A 20,741-nucleotide genomic window follows, 5' to 3' on the forward strand; every position below is an offset into this window, starting at 1 on the left:
TACTGGTGATCATTTCCTGTACATTACATTGTATGTTGATGATATGTTATTCATTGGTAAAGGGAAAGGTATGATTTAAGAACTAAAGTCTCAGCTCGCTGCTAAATTTGAAATGAAAGATCTTGGTGCAGCAAAACACATTCTTGGGATGGAAATTGGAAGAGATAGAGTGAACAAAAAGCTATGGCTAGGCTAGAGTATGTATGCGAATTCAATGTTACAGAGGTTCAACGTGCAGGATTGTAGACCATTGTGTGTTCCTTTTTACAGTTGGAATGAAATTATCTACTGCAGATTGTCCTACATCCCCATCGAAGATGGAAGACATGAGAAAAGTGCCTTACCAAAGTGCAGTTGGAAGTTTGATGTATGCTATGGTCTGTACTAGACCAACCATTTCCTAAGCAGTGGGATTTCAGTCTAGATATTTGTCTAATCCCAGTAGAGTTCATTGGGATGTAGTCAAAAGAGTCTTTTGATAAATGAAGGGTACCTCATAGTATTCTTTGTGTTATCATGGTAATTCAGTTGGAGACATGATTTCCCTTCATATTTATGGTTATGTGGATTCAAATTAGGCAAGTGATATTGATAGCAGAAGATCCACTAGTGCTTATGTGTTTACTTTATTTGGTGGTGCAATTAGTTGGATGAGAAAGCGATAGGCCGTGGTAGCTTTGTCCACTACTGAAGCAAGATATATGACAAATACTCATGCTTGTAAAGAATCCATTTGGCTTAAGAGATCGTGTTCAGATATTGGAATAAAATAAGGAGCCGTGACAGTTTATTGTGATAGTTAGAGTGTGATCTGCCTGGCTAAGAACTCGACATTTCATGCCCAGACTAAGCACATTGATGTTCAATATTATTTTGTCAGAGATATGGTCAAAGATGGTAGGGTGAAGCTGGTTAAGGTAGAAACTTTGATGAATATTGTAGATGCTTTAACTAAGGCTATGAGCACATAAAAGTTCAGATAGTGTTTGGAGTCTATGAGCCTCATGGCCCCTAGCAATTGATTCATTGTGTTGATACTCCCTTTGCTCTTGAAAGATATTCAACAAGTGGGAGATTTGTTGGGAAAATTGTGTCTCAACCTTGCATTTACACGAGGTTACTATTTATAGCAAGTTTTCATTTGAGCACAGAATGTTGTAAAATTCTCCCTGAAGCTTTTGGTTGGCTAGATAAGCATTCCAGTAAAGTTACGTTACAAGATCACAACTAGTTTTGAAGATATGAAATTTTCCATTTTGGAGGGGTCTAATGAAAGGTTTAAATTTTATTTTGAGGAATTTAGAGGCCCCAAAACATCTTGAAAAGTGGGGATTGAGTGGCATATTAGCATATTGAGGCAATAGATAACTTCACGAGCTTTCTGGTGCTTCAAACAGTTCATCAATAGGACACACGGTTCTCAAGTTATGGCCTTCGTAAGTTTGTACTCCTGAAATAGGAAATATAAAAAATATCGAACACATAAATAAGCTATAAAAAGGGAGGGATGTGTCTTAGGGAATCTAGAAGGGAGATAAGGTCGGCTACACCTTATTGGGTGGTTTTTATCCCATGGTTTTGTAATACCGTTTGACAGTTTCTTGTATTGTATCTCCTATATGAGGTGCGTGAGATAGAGGTTGTGTGTAAGAGTCTTATGGCTATTGAGTTACCTCTGGATCTCTAATTAGTGGTACTCCTGCGAAGAGCTTTCTCTACAAGTATATTGTAATTTGTTTTGATTGCTGAATAATATATTGGGTGGCTTTTGGAGTGTGGGGTTTTTCTCTCGAAAGGTTTTCCCCACGTAAATCACTATGTTATGGTTTGAATATTATTACATCTATTTCTCTTTTCTGTAACTGTTGTAAAGATCTGTAAAAGTTTTTGCATTATCCTCCTCTCAAGGTTAGTGTAGGAAGTTGTTTCGCTACTTAACTTCCTTACAGTAGAAAAGATTGGGTCTTTATTTCTATCAAGGATGAATCTCCAGAACCTGTCATTGATGCAACTCATATTGAGGAGAAAGCTCTAGTTGCTAAAATTGAAGAGAAAGATGAATTGGTTATAGATAGTGGTTGCTCACATCACATGACTGGTGATAATAAGAAATTTCTAACTCTACAAGAGTTTGATGGAGGACTAGTCAGATTTGGAGACGACAACGCATGCAGGATCAAGGACAAAGTAACAATATCCTTGGATGGTAAGACTAATATTAACAATGTTTATTATGTTGAAGGTTTGAAGCATAATATCTTGAGTGTAGGTTAGATGGTGGATAGAGGATTTCATTTATAATTCAAAGATGGAAAATGCAAGATTATCAATAGATCTAGATTGGAAATTACATCCAGTACTCAGACCAAAGGAAATATTTTTCATTTGAACTCCGATGAGAAGACCTTCTTGATTGCACACATTGATGAAAGTTGGTTATAGCATAAGAGGATGTGTCACGTGAATTTTGATTATATAGTAAAGATTAGTTCAACACAGGTTGTCAGAGATTTGCCCAAGATTATCAAGCCTCATAATCTAGTATGTAAAGAATGTCAAATGGGTAAGCAAGTTAGAACTTCTTTCAAAAGCATTCTTGATAGATCTAATGAAATTCTTGCTCTTATTCATACCGATCTATCTGGATCAACAAGGACTTAAAGTTTTCAAGGTGATAGACACTTTATGTTGCTTATTGATGATTATTATAGAATGATGTGGGTTGCATTTTTTAAAGAAAAATCAGAAGCTTTTGAGAAATTCAAAATATTCAAAGCTATGGTTGAGACAGAAACAAGATTGAAGATAAAATTCTTAAGATCAGATCAAGGCGGTGAGTTTACATCCTTGAGTTTAACAATTTTTGTGAGAAACATGGAATCGGAAGGCAATTATCTACACCTAGAACTCCATAATAGAATGGATTAGTGGAAAGGAAGAACAAAACTATCTTAGAAGCTACAAGGACAATGCTAATGGAAGCCAAATTGTCTGATATTTATTGGAGAGAAGATGACAATGCTGCGGTTTACACTTTCAACAAAGTACACATAAAAGGTGATATCGGTAAGACTCCTTATAAATTATGGTTTGGTCATACTCCTATTGTCAAGTATTTCAAATTTTTTGGAAGTAAATTCTATATTAGAAGAGATGATGCATTAGGAAATTTGATCCTAGATGTGATGAAGGAATATTTTTTGGATATTCTACTAAGAGCAAAGCATATAGATTTTATAACAAAAGATTGCAAAAGATAATGGAAAGCATAAATGTCAAAGTGGATGAGAAATATAAGAATCAGATCAGATCATATGACTATGTAATGGAAGATGAAATTGTCAGATCAGAACCGGTTGTGCAAGAATCAGTTTAGAGCATTGATCTAGTTGCTCCAGTAACATCAAAGAATTCCATAGTGACTGTTTAAGAGCATAAAGAATAAAAAAGTCAAGATAATCCAAAGACTCCCAGATATGTAAAGCTGAATCATTTTGAAGATCAAATCATTAGAGATAAGAAGAAAGGTGTAATGATAAGGAGAAGGTTAGCTGCTAAAGAAGTATGTTTAATTTCTCAAATTGAACCAAAATCATTTATTGAAGCAAGTAAATATGAGAATTGGATGAAAGCAATGGAAGAGGAATTAAATCAGATAGAAAAGAATAACACATGGGAATTGGTTGCTAGGCCTAAAGATAAAGATGTTATTGGAACTAAATGAGTTTTCAAGAACAAATTAATTGAGGAAGGTCAAGTTGTAAGAAACAAAGCTAGATTGGTTTGCAAAGGTTACTCACAACAAGAAGGAGTTGATTATGATGAAACCTATAATCCGGTTGCAAGGATTGAAGTGGTAAGACTATTTCTTGCCTATGTTGCACACAAGAACTACAAGGTATATCAGATGGATGTCAAATGTACATTTCTAAATGAAGATCTTGAAGAAGAATTCTACATTGAGCAGCCTGATGGATTTTCTTTATCAGAGGACAAGGACATGGTTTGCAGATTGAAGAAAGCTTTATATGGATTGAAACAAGCTCCTAGAGCCTGGTATGGTAGATTGGATAAATATCTTTTAAAGATTGGTTTTAGCAAAGGTAATACTGATAGTAACTTATATTATAATATTGAGCATGATGATATACTGATCATTTAGGTCTTTGTTGATGATATCATTTTTGGGGGAGAAGAAAGTCTATGCATGAGATTTGCTGATGACATGAAGAATGAATTTAAAATGTCTATGATTGGTGAGATGAAATTTTTCTTAGGTTTGCTAATCACTCAGACTAATAAAGGTATTTTTATTTGTCAAACTAAATATGTGAAGGAATTGCCTAAGAAATTTGGTCTTGAAAATTCAAAACCAGTTGGTACCCCTATGATAACCAGTTGCAAACTATCAAAGGAAGATGAATCTCCTAGAGTGAACCCATCTAGATACAAATCAATGATTGGTGGATTACTGTACTTAACTTAGACCAAAACGGATATAATGAATGTTGTATGCATTGCTTCTAGATTTCAATTAGATCCAAGAGAAAGCCATGACATTGTTGTTAAAAGGATATTTAGATATTTGGCAGTAACAACAGATTATGGGTTATGGTATCCAAAGGATGATGATTTCAGATCATGTGCTTATACATACTCAGATTAGGTAGGAGATTTTGATGACCATAATAGCACTATAGGTGGTGAATTCTTTCTTGGAAATAAATTGGTCTCACGGCTTAGCAAGAAACAATCATGCACTTCATTATCTACTACTGAAGCTAAATATGTAGTTGCTACAAAAAATTGCACTAAGATCTTATGGATGAAGCAAATGTTGAAGGATATAAGGGTAATTTATGATGAGCCTATTGTTATTCACTATGATAATACTTCTTCTATTAATATGTCAAAGAATCCAACATTTCATTCCAAATCAAAACACATATCTATAAGGTATAATTTTTGAAGGAAAAGGTTGAAGCAAAGGAAGTCAAATTGGTTTATGTACCCACTAAGGAACATATTGCATATATTATAACTAAACCATTGCCTAAAGACACTTTTGAATATCTCAGAGATCAGTTGGGGGTCACCACCCCTCTAGAAGAGACTTAGAGATGTAGGGATACATCAATTCAGTGAGCTTATCAGAAATATATTTTGATTTGGGTTGATGGGATGATGTTGCTACTCAGGGGGAGTAGTCAATTGTTTTGGAATTAGACCTTTGTCATTGATATCAATGGGGGAGAGGTGTTCATGTGAAAAAAAATTAATCCTATTTCAGGTAGGGGGAGATATATCATATCAGTTTTGGATATTGTTTGGGATATTGTTGGCATTCCTTGGCACTTGGATGTTTTTCACATTCAGTGTTGCCATCAATGCAAATGGGAGAGATTGTTGGCAATATGAAAGAATTGATTATGTTTTGTCATTGATGTCAACACTGTTTTCCGATTGGACATGGTTTTGTCCTGGTTGGTTGTGTTAGAAACCAAGAACACTGAGAGAGGGGGGGTGAATTAGTATTCTACCGGAATGCAGAAATTTAACCTTATTAATACAACAACTCAACAACTGGTAAACATAAAATCATATAAAAATAAGCAACAGTGCAACCACAAAGATGAACACCATAACACTATATATTTATACATGGAAAACCTCAAAGAGGAAAAACCACAGTGGGATTGGAGACCCGCAATATCTATCCACTGATCAGATGAATAAATATTACAATAAGGGGCCTACACATGCAGGAAGGCACATTGCCTAGAGCACACTGCTCAGCACAATGGAGTCTCCTTGACTACAAAAGAGGTTAACCACCTCAAAATATTCAGACAACAATCCGAAAAGAAGAACTGCTTATGATAGCATCAAACATGCAAGATTACAGTTCTGATTAAGCTCACTACCAGAGGTCTAAAACCTCTTACATAAACCCAACTCGATCACCTATGATCGACCAAATCCTCTGCAAAAAAATTATTATTACATTATTCGCTCCTTGCCTATTCATACATAATCTACAATGAGATCTTACATCACTTTTATACCAACTTGAGACCTAACCAATAGGTAGGCCACCCAAATGATAATTCAATAGATCCATTACATAATCCTGAAATAAAATCACAAGACATGTTGGCCTAAGGCCAAACAAATATCATCCAATCAATAAAACATCCTAGAAGCACATCAGAGGGATCCACCAACACGTTACATGAAATCGGTCCATAACCTAGATAGCACCAAACCTAAGTTAGATCCACACACACCAAATTGATGACACCAATCAGTCAAGGCACAAAAATAATCACCATCAACATCCAGAATCCTTTTGGAAGCTGCACCAACACCACTTATTCATTACATCAAAGATCTTCAATAAAGCTCTGCCGGTGAAACCCTTACCAGACCTACAAAGCAGACTTACTAGAACATAAGATAACATCCGATCATCAAGTCAATACCTACCAAATGTGATATGCATCAGAACACAAGAATAACCAATCCAAACCAACTCCACCAACCAAAGCATACCAGAGAATACAGGATCAATATCATAATCCAACCACTCTACTGGAACCAACTGGAAACTGGTAAACAACCAAAATAGTTGTTGTTTCCATCAATGACAAAACATCAATGCAACACATAAGTAGTTCCTCCAAATTGCCAACAATCTCCCCCTTTGGCATTGATGGCAACACTAGAGGTGAAAAAAATCCAAGTGCCAAGAAATGCCAAACAAATCTCCCCCTATGGAAGACAACCAACAATCTCCCATAAAATGATATAGCAATGAAGCTTTGAAATAAATATCTCTATACCAATTAACCATCCATGGACCTGAATCAAACTCCCCCAATGGGATACAACGAATCTAAAATTTTGTTTCTCCTCCTTGTGCCAACAATCTTCTCCTTTAGACTGATATCTTGTTAAGCTCTGTTTTTCACATATATATCTCTCCCCCTTTGACATCAATGCCAAAAATCTGACATAAACACCAAAGAAAAACATAGAGCCTCTAAACCACACAACTGACTACTCCCCTTGACTAGTAGCACCAACTCATCAATCCAGAATGAATAGATCCTCTGTAAATGCATATTGGACTGATGCCAATCAACATCACTCAATTTTCTACCGGAGGGGCAAAAATTCCCAATCTGTCTCTCAAATTTTCAAATGATTCCCCAAACCAATCTAACTACATTTTCTTCTCCATCAAAATATTATACTTGATAGAAATGTGCTTAGTCTTGGAGTGAAATACCAGATTATTTGATATGTCAATAGTTGTAGAGTTATCACAGTGAATAACTACCGATACATTATAACTCACTTGTATATCCTCCAACATTTGCTTCATCCATAGAACTAGTGTATAGTTAGTAGCATCATACTCAGCTTCAGGAGTACATGACTACTTCTTGCTGATCCATGAAACCAACTTTTTCCCAACAAAGAATTCTCCACCAGATGTGCCTATCTGGTTATCAACATCACTTTCCCAATTTGCATCTGAATATGCTCATTGTGTAAAGTCCTCATAAACCAAAAACCATACCAAAAAAACCTTGAAAATATATGAAAATCCTAGCTACCGGACCAAGGATTCAACATAATTAATTCCTTCCTTCTGAGAATATCCTTTGTAAACCAATCAAGCCTAGTAAAAAAAAAACATCCAAGTCGATGTATTATCCTTTTCTAACTAATCCAATTTCTCTTTCATAGTTTACATCCAAGATTCATCTTTACAAGCTTCAATTGCTAATGCCGATTCAACTTGAGAAATAAGACATGCCTCATCAGCTGCCAACTATCTTTTGATCTTCTGAATGATTTAGCCTTACATACCTAGGAGTCTTCTGACTTTCTGCTTCTTTGCTCCGGTCTTCAGTTACTATTGAACTTTCTGATACTATCGGGGTAATTGGTTTAACATTCTGTTCCAGTACAGGTGCTACCGGTTTAGTTATGATCATCTCCACTGTCGGTTCTCTGTCATAAGATTTAGCTTGGTCTTTGTGCTACTAATCCACTTTCACATTAGTGCTCTCCACAATTCACTGCAGTCTTTTGTTATAACATCTATATGCTTTGCTTTTATTAGAATAACCAATAAATATCCCTTCATTACATCTAGGGTCAAACTTTCCAATGGAATCATCTCTTTTGATATAACACTTACTTCCAAAGATTCTGAAATACTAAAGAGTAGGAGAATGACCAAATCATAAATCATAAAGTGACTTACTGGTAAACCAAACCAGATCCAATATCCAACAAATCTTTGTCGTTTAAACTTCAAACTGATTTCTCTGAAGATTTGAAACAGGCTTTCAGACCACTACAAGGGACAATGCAAGATCTCTCATCAATTTACCTCCCCTTAAGGTGAATGCCTTTGTTACCGGATGAGTTTCCTACCGGTGCAGGAATATGCTACTCTACCAGTTGAGTAACTAAGGTATATCCTTTAGCCAAATGTACATCTGGGGAAATTGATTTTGCTAATTGAGCCTCAAACTTCATAACCCACTTTTTCTCATGCTCCTTCCGAATGTTATTAACCTTCTTCTTTCCTTTTCATTAGATTTATCACTTCATGCCAGTAGGTTCTTGCTTATGTAAAATTTAGCAATATGTCCTACTTTGTTGCATGCATAACAAGTGATATTATTCTTCTGAATTTCCTTATTGTAACCTAGACCATTCCTTTACCTGTATTGATTAGCCATATGTCCAAACTTTCCATATGCATGACATTTCACATTCATTCTACAATCTTATACCTTATGACCATACCTTTTACAATTTAAACATTGACCAGGAACTGCATTGTTATCCTAATTTTCTCTATTCCTACAATGTCTTGCCATATAACCAAATTTATTGTAAACAAAACATCTACCATTGAATTCATGTGCATTGGGTTGCCTTACCGGTGACCTCTGATTCCGATTGACCTTCTGATCATTCTGCATACTGGATGTTTGATCTTCATTTGCAGTACTAGAGCTCTGAACTTATTCAAATCCAAGTCCTCTAGTGTCTCCCTTGCACCTTTGATCCTTCAATAGCTCATCAAGTTTAGCAGAGCTAACTTTGAACTTATCTTTGTATTCATTTGCAGCATCTATATGTCGTCTAAGGATTGTCATCATTCTTTCCAACTCTTGCTCATTGTTATGTGATTGCACCAATTCAGTTTTCAACATATCATTCTCATGCGCCAACCTAATGCATTCCTCAAATCTATCTTTCAGAGATATAGCAAGATTTTCTTCGTTCTTCTTCCGGTCTTCAATCTCCTTGCACATCCTCATAGTTAGGCCTTGCATTTCATTCTTCATAACTTCATTTTCTAGATTCATCTTTTGACATAGATTCTTTAGAGTATCCTTTTCTTCATCATTCTAATTTTGCATAAGTTCCTTCCTTTTAGCTTGAGCATTAGATAGATTTTCTTGCAGATTGAGAATGAATTCCTTTGCAGATCTAAGTTCATCTTCCAGCTTTATGTTCTTAAAATTTTTAGCTTCAAAATCTTCAAGAGCAACTTCAAGTTGCTGCCTCAAACACATCTCCATGGATTCCGATTTCAAGATCTCCCCCAAGCTGTTAGGATTCCTCCGAGGCACAAGGATCTGATACCAATTGTTGGAAACCAAGAACACTTAGAGGGGGGGGGGGTGTGAATTAATGTTCTACTAGAATGGAGAAATTGAACCTTATTAATACAACAACTCAACAACCGGTAAACATAAAAGCATATAACAATAAGCAATAGTGCAAACAAAAAGAAGAACACCATAACACCATAGATTTATATGTGGAAGACCTCGAAGAGGAAAAACCATGGTGGGATTGGAGACCCACAATATCTATCCACTGATCAGATGAATAAATATTACAATAAGGGGCCTGCACATACAAGAAGGCACACTTCCTAGAGTGCACTACTCATCACAATGGAGTCTCCCTGACTACAAAAGAGGTTAACCACCTCAAAATATTTGGACAACAATACAGAAAGGAGAACTGCCTATGATAGTATCAAACTTGCCAGATTACAGTTCCGATTAAGCTCATTACAAGAGGTCTAAAACCTCTTACATAAACCCAACTCAATCACCCATGATCGACCAAATCTTCTGCACAAAAATGATTATTACATTATTCTCTCCTTTCCTATTCATACATGATCTACAATGAGATCTTACATCACTTTTATACCAACCCGAGACCTAACCAATTAGGTTGGCCACCCAAATGACAATTCAATAGATCCATTACATAATCCTAAAATAAAATCATAAGACATGTCGATCTAAGGCCAAACAAACATCATCCAATTAATAAAAAATCTCGGAAGCACATCATAGGGATCCACCAACACATTACATGAAACCGGTCCATAACCTAGATAACACCGAACCTAAGTTAGACCCATGCACACCAAAGCAATGATACCAATCAGTTGAGGCACAAACACAAGCATCATCAACATCCTGAATCCCTTCTAGAAGCTGCACTGATACTACTTATGCATTACATCAAAGATCTTCAATAAATCTCTGCCAGTGAAACCCTTACCGAACCTACAAAGAAGGCTTACTAGAACATAAGATAGCATCTGATCATCAAGTCAATACCAACTGAATGTGATATGCATCAGAACACATGAATAACCAATCCAAACCAATTCCACCAACCAAAGCATATCAGAGCATACTAGATCAATATCGTAATCCAACCACTCTACCAGAACCAAATGAAAACCGGTAAACAACCAAAACAACAGGTGTTGCCATCAATGGAAAAACATCAATGCAACACATAATCAATTCCTCCAAATTGCCAACAGGTTGCTGCTTCGGTTTGCCATGGTTTTGGCTGAGGTTTTCAAAGATTCTAATCCGGTATGATCAGATTGTTTGATTTTATTTTGGATGGTTGTTCAGGATGATTATATCCTTTTCATATTTAGTTGGTTCATGATTTGGTGCTCCATAAGCTATCACTTATGTTCTAGTTTTCCGGTTGATATTCTTGGTACTGGTTGGCGATACCAATTGGTGATATTTGATGAAATGGTTAACTAGTTTTGATCCGACTTCTAGAAATGGTTCCTAACATGTTGAAGGTGTTCTTGATCGTGTCCTAATTGTTCAATGGCTTCGCATTGGCTAGTGTGATGATTTGGTGATCCTATTTGGATTTGATTGGTTATTTTGTATTATTGACACTGAGAGTTTCTACCAGTTGGTGAAACATGTTGCAATTGGTCTTGAAAGAATCTCCAGTGGATATAATTGTTTGGGAATTTGAATTAGGTCCATGCTATGTAATGTAAATCATAATATTGGTCCGGTGGTATCGTGTGATGTAATTTTTGTAATTATGAGTTATGGGTTTATGAAGGTTTATGATTTGTATATATAGGTGATATATTCATGTAATTTATATGGTATGGTTATGTCTGCATTACCAAAGAATGGTTTATGTGCGATCATGGTTATATCATTCAACGAAGAGTTATGAAGGATTTGGTGTTGTAGGGAAGTCATTTGTGCTTAATCGAAACTGTATCAAGCATTAGAAGATGCTATTTCCACAGTTCATTTTCTCTGGATTGTAGTCCGATGTTTATGTAAGTCAATGAGACTTCACTTTTTGTGTGAGCAGTGAGCTCTAGGTAGTTGGCCTGATTGAAAGTGCAATCCCCATAGTAATATTTTCACATACTGTTGCAAAAGTATTATCTAACTGTGGGTAGGGTTTCCCACTGTGGTTTTTCCCTTAACCTGGTTTTCCACGTCAAAAATACTGGTGTTGTGTGTTATGCACTTTCATTCTTTATCTTTCACTATGTTGTTTTCATTGTGCTCCAGTAGAAGGTTTACAATTTACAATAATTTTTTAACTTGTGAAAAACTGATTCACCCCCCTCTCAGTTTTCCTCAAGTTCATTTTAACATAAATGACCTTTGAAACGTATGAATGGCCTTAGGAGGGAGTTCCATACTAGTTGTTTGATTGTTGCAGGCATGGACTGGATGAGTTGGAGGCATGAGAAAGGGCAACCATGTTGATCAAGATACACGAGGTTGATGAATGAGATATTCTCGCTAGAAGTTCATGAGTGAGTTTTCTTACATGGGAAAAAGGTAGGTTGCTATTTAACAATGACTACATTGTACACATGGAGTGTATAGATGGCATGGAAATTTCTAGCAACATTAATGACTTGGTAATTGACAGGTTGGTGTAGATTCATTACTGAGGTGGATGGCAAAGTTTTTGTTATAAGAATAGGTACCAAGCAAAAAAAAATTGGCATTTGCATAGAAGTCATTTGAAGTTGGTGTGAAAGGCAAGTGACATGATGCAAGAAAATTTTTCCTTGCAAACCATCAAGACCATGGTGGCTTTTGGGGGAAGGATCACTGATGAACGCCTTACCCATGTCTTCAAAATCTCTAAGCCGACTTACATATGTAGGGTGAAAATTGACTTAGGGAGGAACATTTAAAGGCAAAGTATCCATATTGAACCAACATCAATATCACTTCCTTATTTTTGGCTTGATGGTTAGAATTTGAGCCAAGTGAAATTGTCTTTTGGCTCATGCATAGTTGCGTGAAGGAGGAATGGTGTTGGGGTTTGATGAGCCTAATTGGAATTACTCGAAAAGGGGAAGGGTTCATATGCTTGGGGGGAGACTGGTTACATGTGGGTGAGTTTATCCCCTTTTATTTTGTGGAGTGCAAATGGAAACAAAAAAGTGAGACGGGCTTTGGCCCAAAATGGGTTGCAAGGAATAAAAGACTTTCTCAAGGCTTGGGAGGCACAAATGGTCACAGGGGCTTCACTTAGTGAACCTGGGCTATAACATGTGCATTCGTGGCATATTGAAGAATCCCCTTGTTTTCAAAAAATATTGCCCTAAACTCCTTTTTTGTCACCCCCTCCCAATAGACATCTTGAATTAAAATCCCCCTATTTTCACCAAATATTATATTTTTCCTAGTCAGAATTAAAAACCCCCCTATTTTCACTGATAGGAAATATATTTCACCCTCATTTTTGGGATATTAAACCCCCCAATATGGATTCACGTGATATAATATTGCTTAGCCAATGAAGCCCCCATGCAAATGGTTAGAGAAGAAGTAGCAAAGAGGATGTAGAGTGCCAAAGTCTAGGAGCATGCAGAGGGGAATACTCCTCCCAAAAGGAAGTGTGATAGACCTATCAAGTCTTTCAACTCTAAGTGGTGTTGTCTCTTGTAGGGTAGATCATCCTTGATAGCATAGATACAAAGTGCAGGTGCGGGTGACATGGTGGAAACAAAAGATACAAAGGTTCATGGGAAGAGCATGTTGGAGCAGGATTAATGCTCCCAATTGATAAGTGCTATAAATTTTGATATTAGAAGATATAGAATGATGTAGAGCCCATTTTCTAAATCATAATGAATATAATACAGTGTATAGGGCTAGACATTTAGATATAAGGTGACTTTGTGAAATTTGTTTTTTAGACTCGAATCATATTATGTAAATCTTTTTTTCTTATTAATATAATGAAACATTTACCAATGAAAAAAAAACCTCATCCACATTGACATATCTTGTGTTATCATTGATGGTATGTTATCTATTTTTTTACATATGGTTTCCTCAAAATTTGTTTACATAGATTTCTCTATTAGGTTATGTGGAGATTTGTCATTATATGGCTATAAATTTCCTAATAACCTATTCACTTTAACATATCATTTGATTTAATTAGTTTATCCATTTTTATCATTTATGCGTATTATGACATTCTCTTGTTTGTTGTTGTCATTATTTTTAATTGTACAAAATAACCCTAAATCTAGATAAATATTTGAGATTTGCAACTTCATGAGATAATGATGTATACATGAGACTACAACTTGTAAGCAAAATGATATCACATCGCACTAATTTCCACTGGCAACATCGTAAACAATTATCTGATTATATGGTCCATTAGGTATGTCTTGAATTCCTCTTTGGTGTTCATTTCCATCTATCAAATTCTAGCAATTTTTCATTTTTGAAAACGTGAATTAAAAAGCTTTCAAAGAGAAAAGTTGAGACTTTAGTCCCAAGTGAGACTTTTCGAGTGTTGGGATAAATTTAAAATTTTTGATAGAATTTGGAGATTTTAATTAAAAAAAATTTGAATTGAAAATATCACAAAAGATAATAGCTTGAATGCTTAACGTTTTTAAGAACCATAGAGCATTTTGACACAAAATTTTAGAGAATTTTTAAAAAAAAATTTACATTTCCATACCTCTTGATGAAGAATATTTTCAAGATATGTGCTTGAGTTTTTTTTTTATGGAGGTTTGTCTACAAATTCATTTTTTCTACCTGATATGGGAACACAAGAATCTCTTCAACTAAGAGTGAAGGATTGAGGGTATCCATTCTACCAAATTCACCTACGGAACGATCTTGACCTCATCCCTTTTAGATGTTAGAGCCTTGCACTCAACAAGACTTGATCCCTAGTGGTCTCATTAAGAACCTTTCAACTTCACTAGAAGACCAAGGGCCCAATGATGTGCTTGATTTTTTGAGTTCCAAAAGCAAGATTAAACTTGGATAGTGTTCAAATTCTTTCCTAAAAACTTATAAACTTTGCCTAACAAATTCACCTACCTAACAACAAAGATATATGTATAAATCTTGATTGGATTAATTTTTTCTTCTAAATTTTTTCCAAGTGTAGATAATAACATCACAATCCTCTTTACCAAACATTTTTTCTCCATATTTAATAAAAATTGTAATGAAATTATTTCTATAAAATTCTTGTCGAAAACTCTAAATTCTAAAAAATTCCAATCCAAAAGGTATTGAAGCCTAAATTTTTTCCTTGTGAATCAAAATCAAGTACAAAAATCCAACCAAAATAATTGATTGATCCTGCTTCAAATCGATGCTACTATATTGGAGCATGACTAGCAAGGAGAGACTTGAGCCAAGCCAAAAAGAAGACACAATAAAACTAAAACAAAGAAAATAAAAAATTGTATCTAACCTATGTACAAGGCAAGGGACCTTACCTCAAATTTCTTCAAAACAATCATGCAAAACCAATAATGAGATGAGAGAAGTAAATGCCCATATAAAATAAAGATTTGTGATTAAAAATCACATACAAACCTAATTGTAAACTTACAACTACTATGATGATAGACCTCAGAATTGTGCCTTGTGAAAACTATCTAAACAAGATGTTATGCCCAAAAAGCCACTTTGCACTATACACCTTTGAAGATAATTGAATCCTATTGATACTCCCTTGTATCTGGTTATTAGAGTCTACATGCATAACACTAAATATATTGCCACCTCTCTACATAATATTAACAAGATCTTCATACACTACTTTAATTATTTTGATTTCATACATTTCTATGTTCTCTAACATGTTTGAATCTAAAGAGGTCAAACCAGAAATCATGCATTCCTCTTGCAAACTATGATACAGAGAACCCTTGTACCTATTAATGCTAAACTTAACTTGTGGATGTCAACTTCTAAAATCATAAGATTATTTTATAATAAAAGATTCCCTTCTCTCTTTGATGCGATAAATTCAAAAAATTCTCAATCGATAAAAAATAAAAGAGGAAAAAATACAATAGATTTGTACTTTATGAATTATTTATGGGACTACCTTCATTTAAAATCGTTAGAGGATTAAAAACTATCTTCATTGAAAAAAAAATATCATTGAGGCTTCTAAGAACCAACTCTAAATATAGATAATATAATGATATAAATCATTATCATTTTCATTATATTCAATCATTAGTTGTGTAATTTTTCATGTACTAGCAACTTCGTCATTATATATCTAATACGATGAATCAATTTCAAAATTAAAACATTCAAAAGTAGGATGATTTATTAACCCTTCTTGTATTATTTCTTCTTCTTGATTTCCTTCAAGAAATGTGGAAACTTTGTATTCAAACTGTATATGTGGGAGATCATAGTAGCGTAATTGTCCTTTTTCTTTTACCTCAAGTTTAACTTTAAGCTCATTTTTGACTTCATAAATCAACAAGTATGAGATGTCCCCTATTAGGAGTGTTGGCCTTGAAGTTGTCATTGATGTCAACTAATGAAGTTGCAGAGAGACATACTAGACACGCACTGGATGAAGATGCAATAGGCATGCAAAGTCGATTGATGTCAACAATTGAGATGATACTATGGACAAAGATTGAGATGATACAGTGGACAAAGATGCAGAATTGATAAGTGCCACAAAGAGAAAGTGCAACTAGAAAGAATGATAGCCTCACTCCCACTGGTCAGAGATGTAGAGACATACAGGCATCAGGTTGGCAAAGTATAGAGATGCAACATTATGTGTTCCCTAGAGGAAGATGAAGATGCAACAATGTCATATGATGATCTTGAGGGAAAGGTCAAGGTTTCCTAGAGCAGAATACTCACAAAGGGAAGGTGAGAAGATGGTATGGTCTCAGGTTGAGAGAGATGCAATATGTGCCCCATAGGAAGATTAGATTACCTGATATGGTATTGCATCAGGCGATTTAAGGACCAAGGCCATGGTGCTATGATTGCATAAAGCAAACAGGTTGGAAAAAGTGTTGCTGCAACATCATATCACACATCGTGTTATACATCATATAACTTGCCATGTTATACACACAAGGAGATATAGAAGGCAAGCCTGGAATGTTCTAAGAGGACAAGTAATTGGATGAAGAAGACAAAGGGCAATGCAGTGGTGAAGGCCTCAAGAAAAATAGTTTGAATCAGGGAAGGTGTAACTATAGATGTCAATAACATGTGACTGAGCTGTCAATAATACGCAGGTTATTGCTATTGCTATGACCAAGCAGGGATGAGAAGAGAATCGCGGGATAAGGAAAAACAAATACAAAGGAGGAAAACCTTATCCCACGTAGGTTAAGAGGTGCTCCAAAAGTTGTGTGGGCTAACGTAGATAAGACGAAGCTTGTCAAGGCAAGACAAAGCTTATCCCTCGAGGAGAAACAATGTAAAGGAATATTGTGCAAGACAAGAAAAAGTGAAGACAAAAGAAACAAAGACTTATCCCTTGTAGGCTTATCTCTCACGGGTAACTTGGACATGTAGATGGTCTTGCAAGGCGTATAGCACGAAGATCAACCTTAGTGTGAAGAGCTCGATTATCCACCTAGGCATTGACCAAGTTTGACCCAACAACGTGGCATGTACGGAGCAAATCAGAGGATACTTGTTAGAAATATGAAAGGGTATTTTGCCAACAAAATTGAAGTTTGTGATCAACTTTGTGGCCGTGTCTACAAGCTGATAGTCTCAGAGGTCCACATGGATGATTGACCAAGATTGACCAAGTGACTTGGATGCTAAATAAGAAGATGTCTGCATGTTTCTAGGAAAAATGATCTACGTGGTGATTGACCGAGCTTGACTAGATGTTTTGGATGCCAAAGATGAAGACTTGTGGCTCCCAAGCGGTCGAGAATGATATTCGATATGCAAACGTCGGTGCTTGTAGAGATTTTAATGAGGTAGTTGTCAATCTCCTTAGGGAACGTCGACAGAGTATAGAGGAGTATTGATGGCGACCAAGTTGCAAGATGGTTGTTAGGCTTGAGGAGATCAAGCAAAAGATGAATCCAATCTATGGGATAGATTGAGTTTTCCAAATATAGAAAACCAGGTATAGTGAACAGTGTGTGAACAAAGGAGACGTGTTTAGTGCAAGTAATCCAATATGATACAGTTGAGATCATCGACAACTCAGTACAGAGTCATTCAATGTAGGTGTTCAATTCAAGAAGGGAGATCAAATCTAATTCATGCTAGATCTCTGAGGACAAGAATGAATTAATTTTTAAATTCCTTTTGGAGGGAAATATTGTAGATACAAAGATGACCGAATGGAGAGGCATTTGATGCGATTCGACAGGAGTAGTTGAGGCAGTTGAGATTGGAGAACTGTTTGGACAAGTGGAAGAGTAGGCAAAGTAGAACATAGGGATGATATAGCGTGTGGAAATGCCACGATGAAAATGATGATCAAGTCCTCCCGGATCAACAACCTAGATTCAAAGTTGATCATGAACACAGGTTAGCTATTTGTGTGTCTAGGGACTCAGGTTGCCAATTGGACTAAATGAATGAATGATATGTATGGTGCATACAAAATTGTATAGATTATGTGGCATGACAATGAGGAAGAACGAAAGTTGTCCTGCATGTGATTAGTTATGATCCAATTGACCTTCTGGAGGTGGATGTGATATATAAAAAAATAGACTTGTCGGCAAATGATATAGAGTTGATGGGAGTTAGATGAGTGTGTGCTGGTGTGGATAAGAAAAGTAGCTCAAGAGAGCACAGTGAGTGGTGTATTGTAGTTGCAAGATGAAACAAAAAAAAGGAGAGCTGGGAACGCAGTAGAGATCAAGTGAGAGAGAAATAGAAGCCATAGTGTATTGAGCCAAGGCAGAAAGGCAAAAAGGCAAAAGAGGAGAAGTAATCCGAGTAGAAGACAGAGAGAAAAGAGCAGAGATCAAGTGTAGAGATAGATAGAGAGAAAAGAACATAGAAGAAGAGATCAAAAAGAGAGAAGATTAGTAAGGTGTTGCAAAACCTCATTTGCAACAAGGTATATAACATGTATTTGTAATTACATTCATTTTAATCTTTGAGTGGGTGTTCAGAGCAGGGGTAGGTGCTCCTTTGAGTAGAAGCTCATAAACTGTAGGGGTTGGTGCTCCTTTGGGTTGGTGCCCATAAACTTTGGGAGTTGTGTCCATAAAAGTTGTAACCAATGATTTCATTGTGAGGCTGTATTGGAGTAGTAGATTCCAACAACTATTCTCATCGAGGTTTTTCCCACATTGGGTTTTCCTCGTACATCTGGTGTTATGTGATGTGCCTTTTATATGCATGTGTTGATTTGTTAAATACTTCTACTCGTGGTTTTGTAATTAATGTTATTGTTGCTTAGATCTTTAAAAAACAAAAGTTTTTATTGATTACCACTGATTCACCCCCCTCTTAGTGGTCCATTGTGTTTCTTCAATTGGTATCAAAGCCCTAGGTTCCCTTGTTCAAAAGCTTTCTCCAGCTTGGGTAGATTCTGGTGTATGAGCACAATGGTTAAGTTTGAGTCAATTCCTGCACCTATGTTTGATGGTTCAAAATTTTCTATTTGGTTTTGTAGAATGGAATTTCATTTGTCTACCTTAGGTTATGATGTTTGGATGTCAGTTGTAAATGGTTACTCTGTTCCTACTTGTCCTCTTACTAATCTTGAAGCAAAAAGAAGATATGAGTGCAATGCTCAAGCAATAAAGACTGTCCTTAGTGGATTATCTGATGATATGTCTTCAAAGGTGGATAGATGCAAGTTTGCAAAGAGCATATGGGATAGACTAAAGGAAATCTATGGGGATGAACCTTGCATCACTGAATCAGATTGTGGAAGCAAGAAGATTTATGTAGAAGATGATTGTACAAATGATAAAATCAGATTTGTCAGTAGCTGCAATGAAGATAAAAATTAATCACATCTATTCATGGCACAAGGGACACAAGATGGAGAGATAACATCTTGTTGTGATAGTGCATTAAAATCCTATAGACAAGATCATTTTGGCAGTGATGGAGAAGAAGAAGTTGATGCTGAGGTGGATCTCGAGGGTGAGTTGGTAAGTGCCCTTGAAGAATTGAAAAATGTTAGAAAAGAATTTAAGAATTATAAAAAGACAGTCCAATAAGAATGTGATCAGTTGAGAAAATGTCTTGAAGAGTCAAATAAGAATATCAACATATTAACAACTCAACTAGAAGAAGCCAAATGAATGTCTAAGGAAATAAAATCAGTTTTTGATGCCAAGAAAAGAAGATGTGGGGAGTTAGAGTTGGAAGTGGAGACAAAGTGAAATGAGTGTAAGAACCTACAAGATGAAGTAGAAAATCTCACAATAGAGCTTGAGAAGTGTCAAGATGAGATCCATCTGAGGAAGAAGTATGATGGTGACACCAAAGCACTGGATGAAATGTTGTGTAAACAAAAGCACACAAAAGATACCATCGGATTAGTATGTGAGGTTGGAAAATGTTCTACTAGTGGAGAATCATTGAAAAGTGACATAAATTTTGTCTCTTCAAATGATAATGATAGTAGGTAAACTTTCACAGTTAGAAATGCTCCAAGGAAGAAGATTGACTTGACCACTACTGCTGAAAGTTTGAAGACTCAGACTGTTGCAACAAATAAGAGTAATGCAGATTCAAAAGTAAAAAGAAAGTTGAATGATGATGGTTCCATCAGATATGAGAACACAAGAAATTATAGAAGACCTCCTACTAGAAGAATAACAAACAATGCTATTGCACACAAGACTGAGAATAGGAGAAAATCAAGACATATGTTTGCCACTGTTTATGGTGAAAATGGATAACAATAATAACAAAATTGAAAGGCTAAATGAATTCAACCACCAAACCCTAGCCTAACAACAACAAAGATCCACCATAACATATGAAGATTACCTAAGACAATGCAAATAACTCAAAATCACAAAGATTATACCATCACATGTCCAATAGGGTTTTGATCTCCATTGATCTTGCTTGATATATTTGCTCTCAGATTTTTATATGCACAAG

Source organism: Cryptomeria japonica, chromosome 2 (assembly GCF_030272615.1).
Source record: "Cryptomeria japonica chromosome 2, Sugi_1.0, whole genome shotgun sequence".
In the NCBI taxonomy this organism is placed as follows: domain Eukaryota; kingdom Viridiplantae; phylum Streptophyta; class Pinopsida; order Cupressales; family Cupressaceae; genus Cryptomeria; species Cryptomeria japonica.